General features: G+C 41.9%; 1 long non-coding RNA gene across 1 annotated transcript in view; it reads left to right on the top strand.

Annotated features, from left to right (window-relative positions):
- The window catches only part of LOC138700346 (uncharacterized), a 153,122-nt gene that overhangs the window by 13,857 nt on the left and 121,347 nt on the right, over positions 1 to 17,918 (top strand). The window lies entirely within an intron of this gene.

Raw genomic sequence — 17,918 nt, 5'->3', positions numbered from 1 at the left:
TACAAGTGATATTTAGTAAGTTTTGAGATAAATGACTTTGAAGTTGAAAAGGAAATTTAAAAATTTGTAGGCGGACTATGTTGCTGCAAATTTACAGTTGTATATATTGTTACCTATATTTTTTAACTTCTAAATAGAAATTATCTATTCTAAAATAATTTAGGTAAAAAAGGGTCCTAAAGCCAAAATATTTTGCTTACAACATTGAAACATTCCTGTCTTAAAAGCATTTGAATTTTCTGATTATCATATTATAATACAAAATGCGTCTGTTTAACCGAAAGAATCACTCAATCAATCTTCTTAATGTATCCAGCTGTTTGCTGACAATATAAAGTTCACTATAGCCTGTTCAGTTTTTGTTTTTCATGAGAAATGAGGGGTATTTTGAACGGTGTTCATTATAGATGCCTGTTGCTAGTAGCCAGAGTTGGGGTTTAGTCAATATATACTGCAGGGCTGTGTCTTCTGCAACTGGTACTGATGATTTTAATTTACTTCTTTTGTGGTTTATGGATGAACAGTATAGAAGAATGTGTTCCAGATCTTCATCATGATTATTACACCACAGACAAGTAGGAGTATCAGAAAGGTGAAATTGGTATAAGTACAATTGCGAGACATTGTGACCTCTTCTGGCTCTTGTTAAAAATGTTTGAACATGTCTCAGCAAGTTTTTGTACATTTCCAGGTCATTTGGTTTCTTTTCAACAGACTGTAAAATTGTTCCTTTTTCAGAAGAGAACCAATTGTTGATCGATAAATTTATAAAATGAGACTTTACTGATGCAAAGTCATTGGATAGAGATATCACTTGAAGGGGTCGAGCTCTATTCAACGCACTCATCGGCTTTGTTCTCACTACACGTACTCCGGAGTTATGGCGGCTAGAATGTCCCCTTTATTTCTCGGAAATCAGTTTGTGTTCGCGATTCCAATTTTGATGCTATTGTGTAAGAAGTAAGGCAAAGAAGAATACAGGATCCCATTCCGTTCCTCGGTATGGCCATTATTTCCGGCATTAGAGACTGAAACATTTTAGGTACCCAAAAAATAAGGCTAGAAAAAACTGCGACGGATTTGCTTGATTTTAGCGGTGATTATTAATGAATATGCGGGGATGCTACAGTTAAAAGGGCGGGCCCCTCAACCGCTTCGTTCTCCTTGTGTAGATAAAATTCTGTTCTGGAAGGTAAAAATGATCATTTCTTGAAATTTTGCCGGCCTCTCCCATATAAACGCACAGGCATAGAGAGTTGTCCTTTACACTGAAGAGAGAGTTCGACGAGTTCTAATCAACGCACTCATCGACATTGTTGTCACTACACGTACTGCAGAGAGATGGTGGCTAGAATGTCGCCGGAGTAATCGAAAATCAGTTTGTGTTCGCGATTCCCATTTTGATGCTATCATGTAAGAAGTAAGTCAAGGGGGAATACAGGACCCCATCCCGATCCTCGATATGGCCATTATTTCCGGAATTAGAGACTGAAATATTTAAGGTACCCAAACTTCTCCTTCAACGCACTCATCGACTTTGTTGTCACTACACGTACTGCAGAGTTATGGCGGCTAGAATGTCGGCGGAGTGTCCCCTTTTTTTCTCGAAAATCAGAAAGTGTTCGCGATAGCCATTTTGATGCTATCGTGTAAGAAGTAAGTCAAGGGGGAATACAGGGCCGCATCCCGTGCCTCGGTATGACCATTATTTCCGGAATTGGGGACTCAAATATTTCAGATACCCAAAAATTAAGGCTATAAAAAAGAGCGGCGGATTTGCCCGATTTTAGCGGTGATTACTATGGAAGATGCGGGGATGCTACAGTGAAAAGGGCGGGCCTCACAGCCGTTTCGTTCTTGTTGTGTAGAAATAACTAGGTTTTGGAAGATCAAAATGACCTTTTTTTAAATTTTGCCGGCCTCTCCCGTCCAATCGCAGGAGAATAGAGATTTGCCCTTTATACTGGAGATAGAGTTCGACGAGTTGTATTCAACGCACTCGTCGGCTTTGTTGTCACTACACGTACTGCGGAGTTATGGCGGCAAGAAAGTCGGTGGAAGGTTGGTACAAGGGTTTCCCCTTTTTTTCTCGAAAATCAGAAAGTGTTCGCGATTGCCACGTTGATGCTATCGGGTAAGAAGTAAGTCAAGGGGGAATACAGGGCCCCATCCCGTTCCTCGGTATGGCCATTATTTCCGGAATTAGAGACTCAAATATTTCACGTACCCAAAAATGAAGGCTAGAAAAAAGTGCGGCGGATTTGCCGGATTTTAGCGGTGATTACTAAGCAAGATGCGGGGATGCTACAGTTAAAATGGCGGGCCTCTGAGCCGCTTCGTTCTCCTTGTGTAGAAAAAAGTCTGCTTTGGAAGGTCAAAATGACCATTTTTTGCAATTTTGCCGGCCTCTCCCGTCCAAACGCAGGAGGATACAGATTTGTCCTTTATACTAGAGATAGAGTTCGACGAGCTGTATTCAAAGCACTCGTCGGCTTTGTTGTCACTACACGTACTGCGGAGTTATGGCGCCTAGAATGTCGGCGGAAGTGTGGTTCCCCTTTTTTTTCTCGAAAATCGATTGCCATTTTGATTGTATCGTGTAAGAAGTAAGTCAAGGGGGAATACAGGGCCCCATCCCGTTCCTCGGAATGGCCATTATTTTCGTAATTAGAGACTCAAATATTTCAGGTACCCAAAATTTAAGGCTAGAAAAAAGTTCGGCGGATTTGCCGGATTTTAGCGGTGATTACTAAGGAGGATGCGGGGATGCTACAGTTAAAATGGCGGGCCTCTGATCCGCTTCGTTCTCCTTGTGTAGAAAAAAGTCTGTTTTGGAAGGTCAAAATGACCATCGTAAACATTTACTTGTTACCTTATTGAGTTTGAATTTATTGTCTTAATATCATTTTTCGATTAGATTATGCAGTAATTATTCCTGCATTATAAGACTTAAGATTTTGGTAATAGATAACTAAACAGTGGATATTATCAGCTTCAATTCTGGATCTATTATTATAACTTTTTTATTTGATTGAATATCTTTATTATTTATAGGTTACGTTTTTTTATTTCTTCTTCAGTTATTTTATATAGAGATGACTATATGTATGGTGATATGAATATTTTTGAAATTTTGCCGGCCTCTCCCGTCCAAACGCAGGAGGATAGAGATTTGTCCTTTATACTGGAGATAGAGTTCGACGAGCTGCATTCAACGCACTCGTCGGCTTTGTTGTTAAACTCTTCCCCTTTTTTTCTCGAAAATCAGAATGTGTTCGCGATTGCCATTTTGATTGTATCGTGTAAGAAGTAAGTCAAGGAAGATTACAGGGCCCCATCCAGTTCCTCGGTATGGCCATTATTTTCGGAATTAGAGACTCAAATATTTCAGGTACCCAAAAATTAAGGCTAGAAAAAAGTGCGGCGGATTTGCCGGATTTTATCGGTGATTACTAAGGAAGATGCAGGGATGCTACAGTTAAAATAGCGGGCCTCTGAGCCGCTTCGTTTTCCTTGTGTAGAAAAACTCTGTTTTGGAAGGTCAAAATGACCATTTTTTTGAAATTTTGCCGGCCTCTCCCGTCCAAACGCAGGAGGATAGAGATTTGTCCTTTATACTGGAGATAGAGTTAGACGCGCTGTATTCAACGCACTCGTCGGCTTTGTTGTCACTACACGTCCTACGGAGTTATGGCGCCTAGAATGTCGGCGGAAGGGTGGTTCCCATTTTTTTCTCGAAAATCAGAAAGTGTTCGCGATTGCCATTTTGATTATATCGTGTAAGAAGTAAGTCAAGGGGGAATACAGGGCCCCATCTCGTTCGTCGGTATGGCCTTTATTTCCGGAATTAGAGACTCAAATATTTCAGGTACCCAAAAATTAAGGCTAGAATAAAGTGCGGCGGATTTGCCGGATTTTAGCTGTGATTACTAAGGAAGATGCTAGGATGCTACAGTTAAAATGGCGGGCCTCTGAGCCGCTTCGTTCTCCTTGTGTAGAAAAAAGTCTGTTTTGGAAGGTCAAAATGACCATTTTTTTTATTTTGCTGGCCTATCCCGTCCAAACGCAGGAGGATAGAGATTTGTCCTTTATACTGGAGATAGAGTTCGACGAGCTGTATTCAACGCACTCGTCGGCTTTGTTGTCACTACACGTACTGCGGAGTTATGGGGCCTAGAATGCCGGCGGAAGGGTGGTTTAAACCCTTCCCCCTTTTTTTTTTATCGAAAAACAGAAAGTGTTCGCGATTGCCATTTTGATTGTATCCTGTAAGAAGTAAGCCAAGGGGGAATACAGGGCCCCATCCCGTTCCTCTGTATGGCCATTGTTTCCGGAATAAGAGACTCAAATATTTCAGGTGCCCAAAAATTAAGGCTAGAAAAAAGTGCGGCGGATTTGCCGGATTTTAGCGGTGATTACTAAGGAAGATGCTAGGATGCTACAGTTTAAATGACGGGCCTCTGAACCGCTTCCACGGCCTACTTGATGAAAGGCCAACGCACTGAATGTGGCAACGCCGCTACAAAGCATTTGTGGGGGCCGACATCTGTCACATTATAGTCTGCTTGAATGTAAAATGTTTCTAAATTCTATCATGAAATAAAAGTAGATTCTCAAACTTTGCTGGATATGTATTCATAAAACATTAACCATGTTGTATCAGTGAGCAAATTAAAGACGATTCCAGCATATAGCCTACTTAATATCTCACAATTAAGGAAATAATTTAGTTTTTAACGCCATGTAGGCACTGTAATACGTTTCATTATTATTGTCCGAAATAATTTTGTTATGAGCTTAACAAACAATGATAATAATAATAATAATAATAATAATAATAATAATAATAATAATAATAATAATAATAATAATAATAATAACAATAATACAAAATTGAGGTAACACAAGTCATTTTCTTGCAGGTTTGAAGACTGAACTTAAAACATAACATTAATTAATTAAAAAAGGCATTATCCGTAATTGTTACATTTTTATTTAATAGGGTTCGGAAACTCATTCCATCAAGAACAGATGGAAAAACTATTTTGAGCAACTACTAAAATGTACATAGGCCAAATAGAAATTAATGGGACGAAATTCAAATAGAATCTGCTGAGTCATTTATATTCGAACTCACACTTTCTAAAGTCGAAACTGCAATAAAAAAACCTGAAAAAGTACAAGTCTTCAGCTATAGATCAAATTCCGGCAGAATTAATACAAGAGGGCGGTAGCGCATTATCTAGCGAAATTTATATGCTTGTATTAACTATTTTGGAAAAAGACATTGTACCAGAATAATGAAAGGAGTCCATAATTGTACCTATCTTTATAAAAGGGGAAAAGACTTACTGCAGTAACTTTCTAGGAATTTCACATTTGTTGACTTCGTACAAAATTTTGTCCAATATTCTTTAGAGAAGATTAACTCCTTACTTCGATTAAATTAATGGGGATCATCAGTGCGGTTTTATGCGTAATATGTCGACTATAATTGACCAGATTTTTTGTATTCGACAGATACTGGAGAAAAAATGGGAGTATAAGGGTAAAGTACATCAATTATTCATAGATTTCAAAAAGGCATATGACTCGGTTAAGAGAGAAGTGTTATATAATATTCTTATTGAATTTGGTATTCCAAAGAAACTAGTTTGATTAATTAAAATGTGTCTCAGTGAAACGTACAGCAGAGTCCGTATAGGCCAATTTCTGTCGGATGCTTTTCGAATTCACTGTGGGCTAAAGCAAGGAGATGCACTGTTTAACGTTTTAACTTTGCTCCAGATTATGTCATTAAAAAAGTCCAGGATAACAGAGAGGGTTTAGAATTGAACTGGTTACATAAACTGCTTCCTTATGCGGATGACGTGAATGTGTTAGGAGAACATTTACAAATTATTACAGAAAACACGGACATTTTACTTGAAGCAAGTAAAGAGATAGATTTGGAAGTAAATCCCGAAAGGACAAAGTATATGATTATGTCTCGTGACCAGATATTATACGAAATGAAAATATAAAAATTGGAAATTTATCCCTCGAAGAGGTGGAAAAATTCAAATATCTTGGAGCAGCAGTAACAATTATAAATGACATTCGGGAGGAAATTAAATGCAGAATAAATATGGGAAATGCCTAATATTATTCGGTTGATTGAGAGGCTTTTGTAATCAGTATGTTCTCAAAAATCTGAAAGTTAGAATTTATACCGGTTTTTACCAGTTGTTCTGTATGGTTGTGAAACTTGGACTCTCATTTTGAGAGAGGAACAGAGATTAAGGGTATTTGAGAATAAGGTGCTTAGAAAATTATTTGAGGATAATAGAGATGAAGTTACAAGAGAATGGAGAAAGTTACACAATATAGAACTGTACGCATTGTATTCTTCATATTCGTATTAGGAATATTAAATTCATACGTTTGAGATGGGCAGGGCATGTAGTACGTATGGACGAATCCAGAAATGCATAGAGAGTATTAATTGGGATGCCGGAGGGAAAAAGACTTTGGGGAGGCCGAGACATAGATGGGAGGATAATATAAGATGTATTTGGGGGAGGTGGGATATGATGGTAGAGAATGGATTAATCTTGCACAGGATAGGGACCGATGGCGGGCTTATGTGAGGGCGGCAATGAACCTCCGGGTTCCTTAAGAGCCATTTGTAAGTAAGTAAGAAAGTAAGGGTTCTGCAATATATCATGGAATTCTACACAATATTTCTAATTTTCCCTCTTTGCCAGAGCAGCTAGTACTTGCAAGATAATTTTAAATTTTGCAGTACGCCTAATTGTTGAGTAGTAGGCTACGACAGATATTATTTGTTTACAAATATCGAACACTGGTTTGTCTCAAGGGCAGACATCTGAAACTAATGAACTAAGATTTTCATCCTCGTGTGATCCTTGTTCCACCAATTTAAACTACACCTACTTTTCGTTAAAATATCAACATGTCTGAAATGACAAAGAATTATGTATGTGAAATTATCTCTACATACATAGCTACTTCAAGTAAAGATTAATATTACAGATGACAGTGATATCTTCTGTAAGCAGTCTTTCAATCTGCCACAAATCTGAGCCCCCATGTAACGTTGCCGCAATTACAACGCGGTGGCCTTCCAATCAAGTAGGCCGTGAACCGCTTCGTTCTCCTTGTGTAGAAAAAAGTCTGTTTTGGAAGGTCAAAATGACAATTTTTTTTAATTTTGCCGGCCTCTCCCGTCCAAACGCGGAGGATAGAGATTTGCCCTTTATACTGGAGATAGAGTTCGACAAGCTGTATTCACCGCACTCCTCGGCTTTGTTGTCACTACACGTACTGCGGAGTTATGGCGCCTAGAATGTCGACGGAAGGGTGGTTTAAACCCTTCTCCTTTCTTTCTCGAAAATCAGAAAGTGTTCGCGATTGCCATTTTGATTGTATCGTGTAAGAAGTAAGTAAAGGGGGAATACAGGGACCCATCCCGTTCCTCGGTATTGCCATTATTTCCGGAATTAGAGACTCAAATATTTCAGGTACCCAAAAATTAAGGCTAGAATAAAGTGCGGCGGATTTTACCGGTGATTACTAAGGAAGATGCGGGGATTCTACAGTTAAAATGGCGGGCCTCTGAGCCGCTTCGTTCTCCTTGTGTAGAAAAAAGTCTGTTGTCGAAGGTCAAAATGACCATTTTTTTAAATTTTGCCGGCCTCTCCCGTCCAAACGCAGGAGGATAGAGATTTGTCCTTTATATTGGAGATAGAGTTCAACGACCTGCATTCAAAGCACTCGTCGGCTTTGTTGTCACTACACGTACTGCGGAGTTATGGCGCGTAGAATGTCTTTTTTTCTCGAAAATCAGAAAGTGTTCGCGATTGCCATTTTGATTGTATCGTGTAAGAAGGAATTCAAGGGGGAATACAGGGCCCCATCCCGTTGCTCGGAATGGCCATTATTTTCGGAAGTAGAGACTCAAATATTTCAGGTACCCAAAAATGAAGGGTAGAAAAATGTGCGGCGGATTTGCTGGATTTTAGCGGTGATTACTAAGGGAGACGCGGGGATGCTACAGTTAAAATGGCGGGCCTCTGAGCCGCTTCGTTCTCCTTGTGTAGAAAAAAGTCTGTTTTGGAAGGTCAAAATGACCATTTTTTTTTAATTTTGCCGGCCTCTCCCGTCCAAACGCAGGAGGATAGAGATTTGTCCTTTATACTGGAGATAGAGTTAGACGAGCTGTATTCAAAGCACTCGTCGGCTTTGTTGTCACTACACGTACTGCGGAGTTATGGCGCCTAGAATGTCGGCGGAAGGGTGGTTTAAACCCTTCCCCTTTTTTTCTCGAAAATCAGAAAGTGTTCGCGATTGCCATTTTGATTGTGTCGTGTAAGAAGTAAGTCAAGGGGGAATAGAGGGCCCCATCCCGTTCCTCTGTATGGCCATTATTTCCGCAATGTGAGACTCACATATTTCAGGTACCCAAAAATTAAGGCTAGAAAAAAGTGCGGCGGATTTGCCGGATTTTAGCGGTGATTACTAAGGAAGATGCTGGGATGCTACAGTTAAAATGGCGGGCCTCTGAGCAGCTTCGTTCTCCTTGCGTAGAAAGAAGTCTGTTTTGGAAGTTCAAAATGACAATTTTTTTTAATTTTGCCGGCCTCTCCCGTCCAAACAAAGGAGGATAGAGATTTGTCCTTTATACTGGAGATAGAGTTCGACGAGCTGCATTCAAAGCACTCGTCGGCTTTGTTGTCACTACACGTACTGCGGAGTTATGGCGCCTGGAATGTCGGCGGAAGGGTGGTTTAAACCCTTCCCCTTTTTTTCTCGAAAATCGGAAAGTGTTCGCGATTGCCATTTTCATTGTATCGTGTAAGAAGAAAGTCAAGGGGGAATACAGGGCCCCATCCCGTTCCTCGATATGGCCAATATTTCCGGAATTAGAGACTGAAATATTTCAGGTGCCCAAAAATTAAGGCTAGAAAAAAGTGCGGCGGATTTTCCGGATTTTAGCGGTGATTACTAAGGGAGATGCGGGAATGCTACAGTTAAAATGGCGGGCCTCTCAGCCGCTTCGTTCTCCTTGTGTAGAAAAAGTTTGTCTGGGAAGGTCAAAATGACCAATTTTTTTAAATTTTGCCGGCCTCTCCCTTCCAAACGCAGGAGGATAGAGATTTGTCCTTTATACTGGACATAGAATTCGACGAGCTGTATTCAAAGCACTCGTCGGCTTTGTTGTCACTACACGTACTGCGGAGTTATGGCGCGTAGAATGTCTTTTTTTCTCGAAAATCAGAAAGTGTTCGCGATTGCCATTTTGATTGTATCGTGTAAGAAGGAAGTCAAGGGGGAATACAGGGCCCCATCCCGTTGCTCGGAATGGCCATTATTTTCGGAAGTAGAGACTCAAATATTTCAGGTACCCAAAAATGAAGGGTAGAAAAATGTGCGGCGGATTTGCTGGATTTTAGCGGTGATTACTAAGGGAGACGCGGGGATGCTACAGTTAAAATGGCGGGCCTCTGAGCCGCTTCGTTTTCCTTGTGTAGAAAAAAGTCTGTTTTGGAAGGTCAAAATGATCATTTTTTTTTAATTTTGCCGGCCTCTCCCGTCCAAACGCAGGAGGATAGAGATTTGTCCTTTATACTGGAGATAGAGTTAGACGAGCTGTATTCAAAGCACTCGTCGGCTTTGTTGTCACTACACGTACTGCGGAGTTATGGCGTCTAGAATAATGTCGGAAGGTTGGTTTAAACCCTTCCCCTTTTTTTCTCGAAAATCAGAAAGTGTTCGCGATTGCCATTTTGATTGTGTCGTGTAAGAAGTAAGTCAAGGGGGAATAGAGGGCCCCATCCCGTTCCTCTGTATGGCCATTATTTCCGCAATGAGAGACTCACATATTTCAGGTACCCAAAAATTAAGGCTAGAAAAAAGTGCGGCGGATTTGCCGGATTTTAGCGGTGATTACTAAGGAAGATGCTAGGATGCTACAGTTAAAATAGCGGGCCTCTGAGCCGCTTCGTTCTCCTTGTGTAGAAAGAAGTCTGTTTTGGAAGTTCAAAATGACCATTTTTTTTTAATTTTGCCGGCCTCTCCCGTCCAAACAAAGGAGGATAGAGATTTGTCCTTTATACTGGAGATAGAGTTCGACGAGCTGTATTCAACGCTCTCGTCGGCCTTGTTGTCACTACACGTACTGCGGAGTTATGGCGGCTAGGATGTCGGCGGAAGGGTGGTTTTTTTTCTCGAAAATCAGAAAGTGTTCGCGATTGCCATTTTGATTGTATCGTGTAAGAAGTAAGTCGAGGGGGAATACAGGGCCCCATCCCGTTCCTCGGAATGGCGATTATTTTCGGAATGAGAGACTCAAATATTTCAGGTACCCAAAAATTAAGGGTTGAAAAAAGTGCGGCGATTTTCCGAATTTTAGCGGTGATTACTAAAGGAGATGCGGGGATGCTACAGTTAAAATGGCGGGCCTCTGAGCCGCTTCGTTGTCCTTGTGTAGAAAGAAGTCTGATTCGGAAGGTCAAAATAACCATTTTTTTTTAATTTTGCCGGCCTCTCCCGTCCAAACGCAGGAGGATAGAGATTTGTCCTTTATACTGGAGATAGAGTTCGACGAGCTGTATTCAACGCTCTCGTCGGCCTTGTTGTCACTACACGTACTGCGGAGTTATGGCGGCTAGGATGTCGGCGGAAGGGTGGTTTTTTTTCTCGAAAATCAGAAAGTATTCGCTATTGCCATTTTGATTGTATCGTGTAAGAAATAAGTCAAGGGGGAATACAGGGCCCCATCCCGTTCCTCGCAATGGCCATTATTTTCGGAATTAGAGACTGAAATATTTCAGGTACCCAAAAATTAAGGCTAGAAAAAAAAAAATTGCGGCAGATTTGCCGGATTTTAGCGGTGATTACTAAGGAAGATGCTAGGATGCTACAGTTAAAATGGCGGGCCTTTGAGCCGCTTCATTGTCCTTCTGTTGAAAAAAGTCTGTTTTGGAAGGTGAAAATGACCATTTTTTTTAATTTTGCCGGCCTCTCCCGTCCAAACGCAGGAGGATAGAAATTTGTCCTTTATACTGGAGATAGAGTTCGAGTTTTTTCTCGAAAATCAGAAAGTGTTCGCGATTGCCATTTTGATTGTGTCGTGTAAGAAGTAAGTAAAGGGGGAATACAGGGCCCCATCCCGTTCCTCGGTATGGCCATTATTTCCGGAATTAGAGACTCAAATAATTCAGGTACCCAAAAATTAAGGGTAGAAAAAACTGCTGCGGATTTGCCGAATTTTAGCGGTGATTACTAAGGAAGATGCGGGGATGCTACAGTTAAAATAGCGGGCCTCTGAGCCGCTTCATTGTCCTTCTGTAGAAAAAAGTCTGTTTTGGAAGGTGAAAATGACCATTTTTTTTTAATTTTGCCGGCCTCTCCCGTCCAAACGCAGGAGGATAGAGATTTGTCCTTTATACTGGAGATAGAGTTCGACGAGCTGCATTCAACGCACTCGTCGGCTTTGTTGTCACTACACGTACTGCGGAGTTATTGCGCCTAGAATGTCATCGGAAGGCTGGTTTAAACCCTTCCCCTTTTTTTCTCGAAAATCAGAAAGTGTTCGCGATTGCCATTTTGATTGTGTCGTGTAAGAAGTAAGTAAAGGGGGAATACAGGGCCCCATCCCGTTCTTCGGTATGGCCATTATTTCCGGAATTAGAGACTCAAATATTTCAGGTACCCAAAAATTAAGGGTAGAAAAAACTGCTGCGGATTTGCCGGATTTTAGCGGTGATTACTAAGGAAGATGCGGGGATGCTACAGTTAAAATAGCGGGCCTCTGAGCCGCTTCGTTGTCCTTGTGTAGAAAAAAGTCTGTTTTGGAAGGTGAAAATGATCATTTTTTTTAATTTTGCCGGCCTCTCCCGTCCGAACGCAGGAGGATAGAGATTTGTCCTTTATACTGGAGATAGAGTTCGACGAGCTGTATTCAAAGCACTCGTCGGCTTTGTTGTCACTACACGTACTGCGGAGGTATGGCGCCTAGAATGTCGGCGGAAAATCAGAAAGTGTTCGCGATTGCCATTTTGATTGTGTCGTGGTAGAAGTAAGTAAAGGGGGAATACAGGGACCCATCCCGTTCCTTGGTATGGCCATTATTTCCGGAATTGGAGACTCAAATATATCAGGTACCCAAAAATTAAGGCTAGAATAAAGTGCGGGGGATTTTCCGGATTTTAGCGGTGATTACTAAGGAAGATGCGGAGATGCTACAGTTAAAATAGCGGGCCTCTGAGCCGCTTCATTGTCCTTCTGTAGAAAAAAGTCTGTTTTGGAAGGTGAAAATGACCATTTTTTAAATTTTGCCGGCCTCTCCCGTCCAAACGCAGGAGGATAGAGATTTGTCCTTTATACTGGAGATAGAGCTCGACGAGCTGTATTCAAAGCACTCGTCGGTTTTGTTGTCACTACAGGTACTGCTGAGTTATGGCGCCTAGAATGTCGGCGGAAGTGTGGTATAAACCTCTCCCCTTTTTTTCCCGAAAATCAGAAAGTGTTCGCGATTGCCATTTTGATTGTATTGTGTGAGAAGTAAATCAAGGGGGAATAGAGGGCCCCATCCCGTTCCTCTGTATGGCTATTATTTCCGGAATTAGAGACTCAAATATTTCAGGTACCTAAAAATTAAGGCTAAAAAAAAGTGCGGCGGGTTTGCCGGATTTTAGCGGTGATTACTAAGGAAGATCCTAGGATGCTACAGTTAAAATGGCGGGCCTCTGAGATGCTTCGTTCTCCTTGTGTAGAAAAAAGTCTGTTTTGGAATGTCAAAATGACCATTTTTTGTTTATTTTGCCGGCCTCTCCCGTCCAAACGCATAGAGATTTGTCCTTTATACTGGAGATAGAGTTCGACAAGCTGTATTCACCGCACTCGTCGGCTTTGTTGTCACTACAAGTACTGCCGAGTTATGGCGCCTAGAATGTCGACGGAAGGGTGGTTTAAACCCTTCCCCTTTTTTTCTCGAAAATCAGAAAGTGTTCGCGATTGCCATTTTGATTGTATCGTGTAAGAAGTAAGTCAAGGGGGAATACAGGGACCCATCCTGTTCCTTGGTATGGCCATTATTTCCGGAATTGGAGACTCAAATATATCAGGTACCCAAAAATTAAGGCTAGAATAAAGTGCGGGGGATTTTCCTGATTTTAGCGGTGATTACTAGGAAGATGCGGGGATGCTACAGTTAAAATAGCGGGCCTCTGAGCCGCTTCATTGTCCTTGTGTAGAAAAAAGTCTGTTTTGGAATGTCAAAATGACCATTTTTTTTAATTTTGCCGGCCTCTCCCGTCCAAACGCAGGAGGATAGAGATTTGTCCTTTATACTGGAGATAGAGTTCGACGAGCTGTATTCAAAGCACTCGTCGGCTTTGTTGTCACTACACGTACTGCGGAGGTATGGCGCCTAGAATGTCGGCGTAAGGGTGGTTTAAGCCCCTCCCCTTTTTTCTCGAAAATCAGAAAGTGTTCGCGATTGCCATTTTGATTGTGTCGTGTAAGAAGTAAGTAAAGGGGGAATACAGGGCCCCATCCCGTTCCTCGGTATGGCTATTATTTCCGGAATTAGAGACTCAAATATTTCAGGTACCTAAAAATTAAGGCAAAAAAAAAGTGCGGCGGATTTGCCGGATTTTAGCGGTGATTACTAAGGAAGATCCTAGGATGCTACAGTTAAAATGGCGGGCCTCTGAGCTGCTTCGTTCTCCTTGTGTAGAAAAAAGTCTGTTTTGGGAGGTCAAAATGACCATTTTTTTTTTAATTTTGCCGGCCTCTCCCGTCCAAACGCATAGAGATTTGTCCTTTATACTGGAGATAGAGTTCGACAAGCTGTATTCACCGCACTCGTTGGATTTGTTGCCACTACAAGTACTGCGGAGTTATGGCGCCTAGATTGTCGACGGAAGGGTGGTTTAAACCCTTCCCCTTTTTTTCTCGAAAATCAGAAAGTGTTCGCGATTGCCATTTTGATTGTGTCGTGTAAGAAGTAAGTAAAGGGGGAATACAGGGCCCCATCCCGTTCCTCGGTATGGCCATTATTTCCGGAATTAGAGACTCAAATATTTCAGGTACCCAAAAATTAAGGGTAGAAAAAACTGCTGCGGATTTGCCGAATTTTAGCGGTGATTACTAAGGAAGATGCGGGGATGCTACAGTTAAAATAGCGGGCCTCTGAGCCGCTACATTGTCCTTCTGTAGAAAAAAGTCTGTTTTGGAAGGTGAAAATGACCATTTTTTTAATTTTACCGGCCTCTCCCGTCCAAACGCAGGAGGATAGAGATTTGTCCTTTATACTGGAGATAGAGTTCGACGAGCTGTATTCAAAGCACTCGTCGGTTTTGTTGTCACTACAGGTACTGCTGAGTTATGGCGCCTAGAATGTCGGCGGAAGTGTGGTTTAAACCTCTCCCCTTTTTTTCCCGAAAATCAGAAAGTGTTCGCGATTGCCATTTTGATTGAATTGTGTGAGAAGTAAATCAAGGGGGAATAGAGGGCCCCATCCCGTTCCTCTGTATGGCTATTATTTCCGGAATTAGAGACTCAAATATTTCAGGTACCTAAAAATTAAGGCTAAAAAAAGTGCGGCGGATTTGCCGGATTTTAGCGGTGATTACTAAGGAAGATCCTAGGATGCTACAGTTAAAATGGCGGGCCTCTGAGCTGCTTCGTTCTCCTTGTGTAGAAAAAAGTCTGTTTTGGAAGGTCAAAATGACCATTTTTTTTTAATTTTGCCGGCCTCTCCCGTCCAAACGCATAGAGATTTGTCCTTTATACTGGAGATAGAGTTCGACAAGCTGTATTCACCGCACTCGTCGGCTTTGTTGTCACTACAAGTACTGCGGAGTTATGACGCCTAGAATGTCGACGGAAGGGTGGTTTAAACCCTTCCCCTTTTTTTCTCGAAAATCAGAAAGTGTTCGCGATTGCCATTTTGATTGTATCGTGTAAGAAGTAAGTCAAGGGGAATACAGGGACCCATCCTGTTCCTTGGTATGGCCATTATTTCCGGAATTGGAGACTCAAATATATCAGGTACCCAAAAATTAAGGCTAGAATAAAGTGCGGGGGATTTTCCGGATTTTAGCGGTGATTACTAAGGAAGATGCGGGGATGCTACAGTTAAAATAGCGGGCCTCTGAGCCGCTTCATTGTCCTTCTGTAGAAAAAAGTCTGTTTTGGAAGGTGAAAATGACCATTTTTTTTAATTTTGCTGGCCTCTCCCGTCCAAACGCAGGAGGATAGAGATTTGTCCTTTATACTGGAGATAGAGTTCGACGAGCTGCATTCAACGCTCTCGTCGGCTTTGTTGTCACTACACGTACCGCGGAGTTATGGCGCCTAGATGTTGTCGGAAGGGTGGTTTAAACCCTTCCCCTTTTTTTCTCGAAAATCAGAAAGTGTTCGCGATTGCCATTTTGATTGTGTCGTGTAGTAAGTCAGTAAAGGGGGAATACGGGGCCCCATCACGTTCCTCGGTATGGCCATTATTTCCGGAATTAGAGACTCAAATATTTCAGGTACCCAAAAATTAAGGGTAGAAAAAACTGCTGCGGATTTGCCAGATTTTAGCGGTGATTACTAAGGAAGATGCGGGGATGCTATAGTTAAAATAGCGGGCCCCTGAGCCGCTTTATTGTCCTTCTGTAGAAAAAAGTCTGTTTTGGAAGGTGAAAATGATCATTTTTTTAATTTTGCCGGCCTCTCCCGTCCAAACGCAGGAGGATAGAGATTTGTCCTTTATACTGGAGATAGAGTTCGACGAGCTGTATTCAAAGCACTCGTTGGATTTGTTGCCACTACAAGTACTGCGGAGTTATGGCGCCTAGAATGTCGACGGAAGGGTGGTTTAAACCTCTCACCTTTTTTTCCCGAAAATCAGAAAGTGTTCGCGATTGCCATTTTGATTGTATTGTGTGAGAAGTAAATCAAGGGGGAATAGAGGGCCCCATCCCGTTCCTCTGTATGGCTATTATTTCCGGAATTAGAGACTCAAATAATTCAGGGGCCCAAAAATTAAGGCTAGAAAAAAGTGCTGCGGATTTTCGGGATTTTAGCGGTGATTAATAAGGGAGATGCGGGGATGCTACAGTTAAAATAGCGGGCCTCTGAGCCGCTTCGTTGTCCTTGTGTAGAAAAAAGTCTGTTTTGGAATGTCAAAATGACCATTTTTTTTAATTTTGCCGGCCTCTCCCGTCCAAACGCAGGAGGATAGAGATTTGTCCTTTAAACTGGAGATAGAGTTCGACGAGCTGTATTCAAAGCACTCGTCGGCTTTGTTGTCACTACACGTACTGCGGAGGTATGGCGCCTAGAATGTCGGCGTAAGGGTGGTTTAAGCCCCTCCCCTTTTTTCTCGAAAATCAGAAAGTGTTCGCGATTGCCATTTTGATTGTGTCGTGTAAGAAGTAAGTAAAGGGGGAATACAGGGCCCCATCCCGTTCCTCGGTATGGCTATTATTTCCGGAATTAGAGACTCAAATATTTCAGGTACCTAAAAATTAAGGCTAAAAAAAAGTGCGGCGGTTTTGCCGGATTTTAGCGGTGATTACTAAGGAAGATCCTAGGATGCTACAGTTAAAATGGCGGGCCTCTGAGCTGCTTAGTTCTCCTTGTGTAGAAAAAAGTCTGTTTTGGGAGGTCAAAATGACCATTTTTTTTTTTAATTTTGCCGGCCTCTCCCGTCCAAACGCATAGAGATTTGTCCTTTATACTGGAGATAGAGTTCGACAAGCTGTATTCACCGCACTCGTTGGATTTGTTGCCACTACAAGTACTGCGGAGTTATGGCGCCTAGAATGTCGACGGAAGGGTGGTTTAAACCCTTCCCCTTTTTTTCTCGAAAATCAGAAAGTGTTCGCGATTGCCATTTTGATTGTATCGTGTAAGAAGTAAGTCAAGGGGGAATACAGGGACCCATCCCGTTCCTCGGTATGGCCATTGTTTCCGGAATTAGAGACTCAAATATATCAGGTACCCAAAAATTAAGGCTAGAATAAAGTGCGGGGGATTTTCCGGATTTTAGCGGTGATTACTAAGGAAGATGCGGGGATGCTACAGTTAAAATAGCGGGCCCCTGAGCCGCTTCATTGTCTTTCTGTTGAAAAAAGTCTGTTTGGGAAGGTGAAAATGACCATTTTTTTTTTAAATTTGCCCGCCTCTCCCGTCCAAACGCAGGAGGATAGAAATTTGTCCTTTATACTGGAGATAGAGTTCGAGTTTTTTCTCGAAAATCAGAAAGTTTTCGCGATTGCCATTTTGATTGTGTCGTGTAAGAGGTAAGTAAAGGGGGAATACAGGGCCCCATCCCGTTCCTCGGTATGGCCATTATTTCCGCAATTAGAGACTCAAATAATTCAGGTACCCAAAAATTAAGGGTAGAAAAAACTGCTGCGGATATGCCGAATTATAGCGGTGATTACTAAGGAAGTTGCGGGGATGCTACAGTTAAAATAGCGGGCCTCTGAGCCCCTTCATTGTCGGTCTGTAGAAAAAAGTCTGTTTTGGAAGGTGAATATGACCATTTTTTTTTAATTTCGCCGGCCTCTCCCGTCCAAACGCAGGAGGATAGAGATTTGTCCTTTATATTGGAGATAGAGTTCGACGAGCTGCATTCAACGCAGTCGTCGGCTTTGTTGTCACTACACGTACCGCGGAGTTATGGCGCCTAGAATGTCGTAGGAAGTGTGGTTTAAACCCTTCCCCTTTTTTTCTCGAAAATCAGAAAGTGTTCGCGATTGCCATTTTGATTGTATCGTTTAAGAAGTAAGTCAAGGGGAAATACAGGGACCCATCCCGTTCCTCGGTATGGCCATTATTTCCGGAATTAGAGACTCAAATATATCAGGTACCCAAAAATTAAGGCTAGAATAAAGTGCGGGGGATTTCCGGAT

This window comes from Periplaneta americana, chromosome 5 (genome assembly GCF_040183065.1).
Source record: "Periplaneta americana isolate PAMFEO1 chromosome 5, P.americana_PAMFEO1_priV1, whole genome shotgun sequence".
NCBI lineage: Eukaryota > Metazoa > Arthropoda > Insecta > Blattodea > Blattidae > Periplaneta > Periplaneta americana.
Note: the sequence above shows the minus strand (reverse complement) of the source record. Positions and strands in the feature narration are given on the sequence as shown.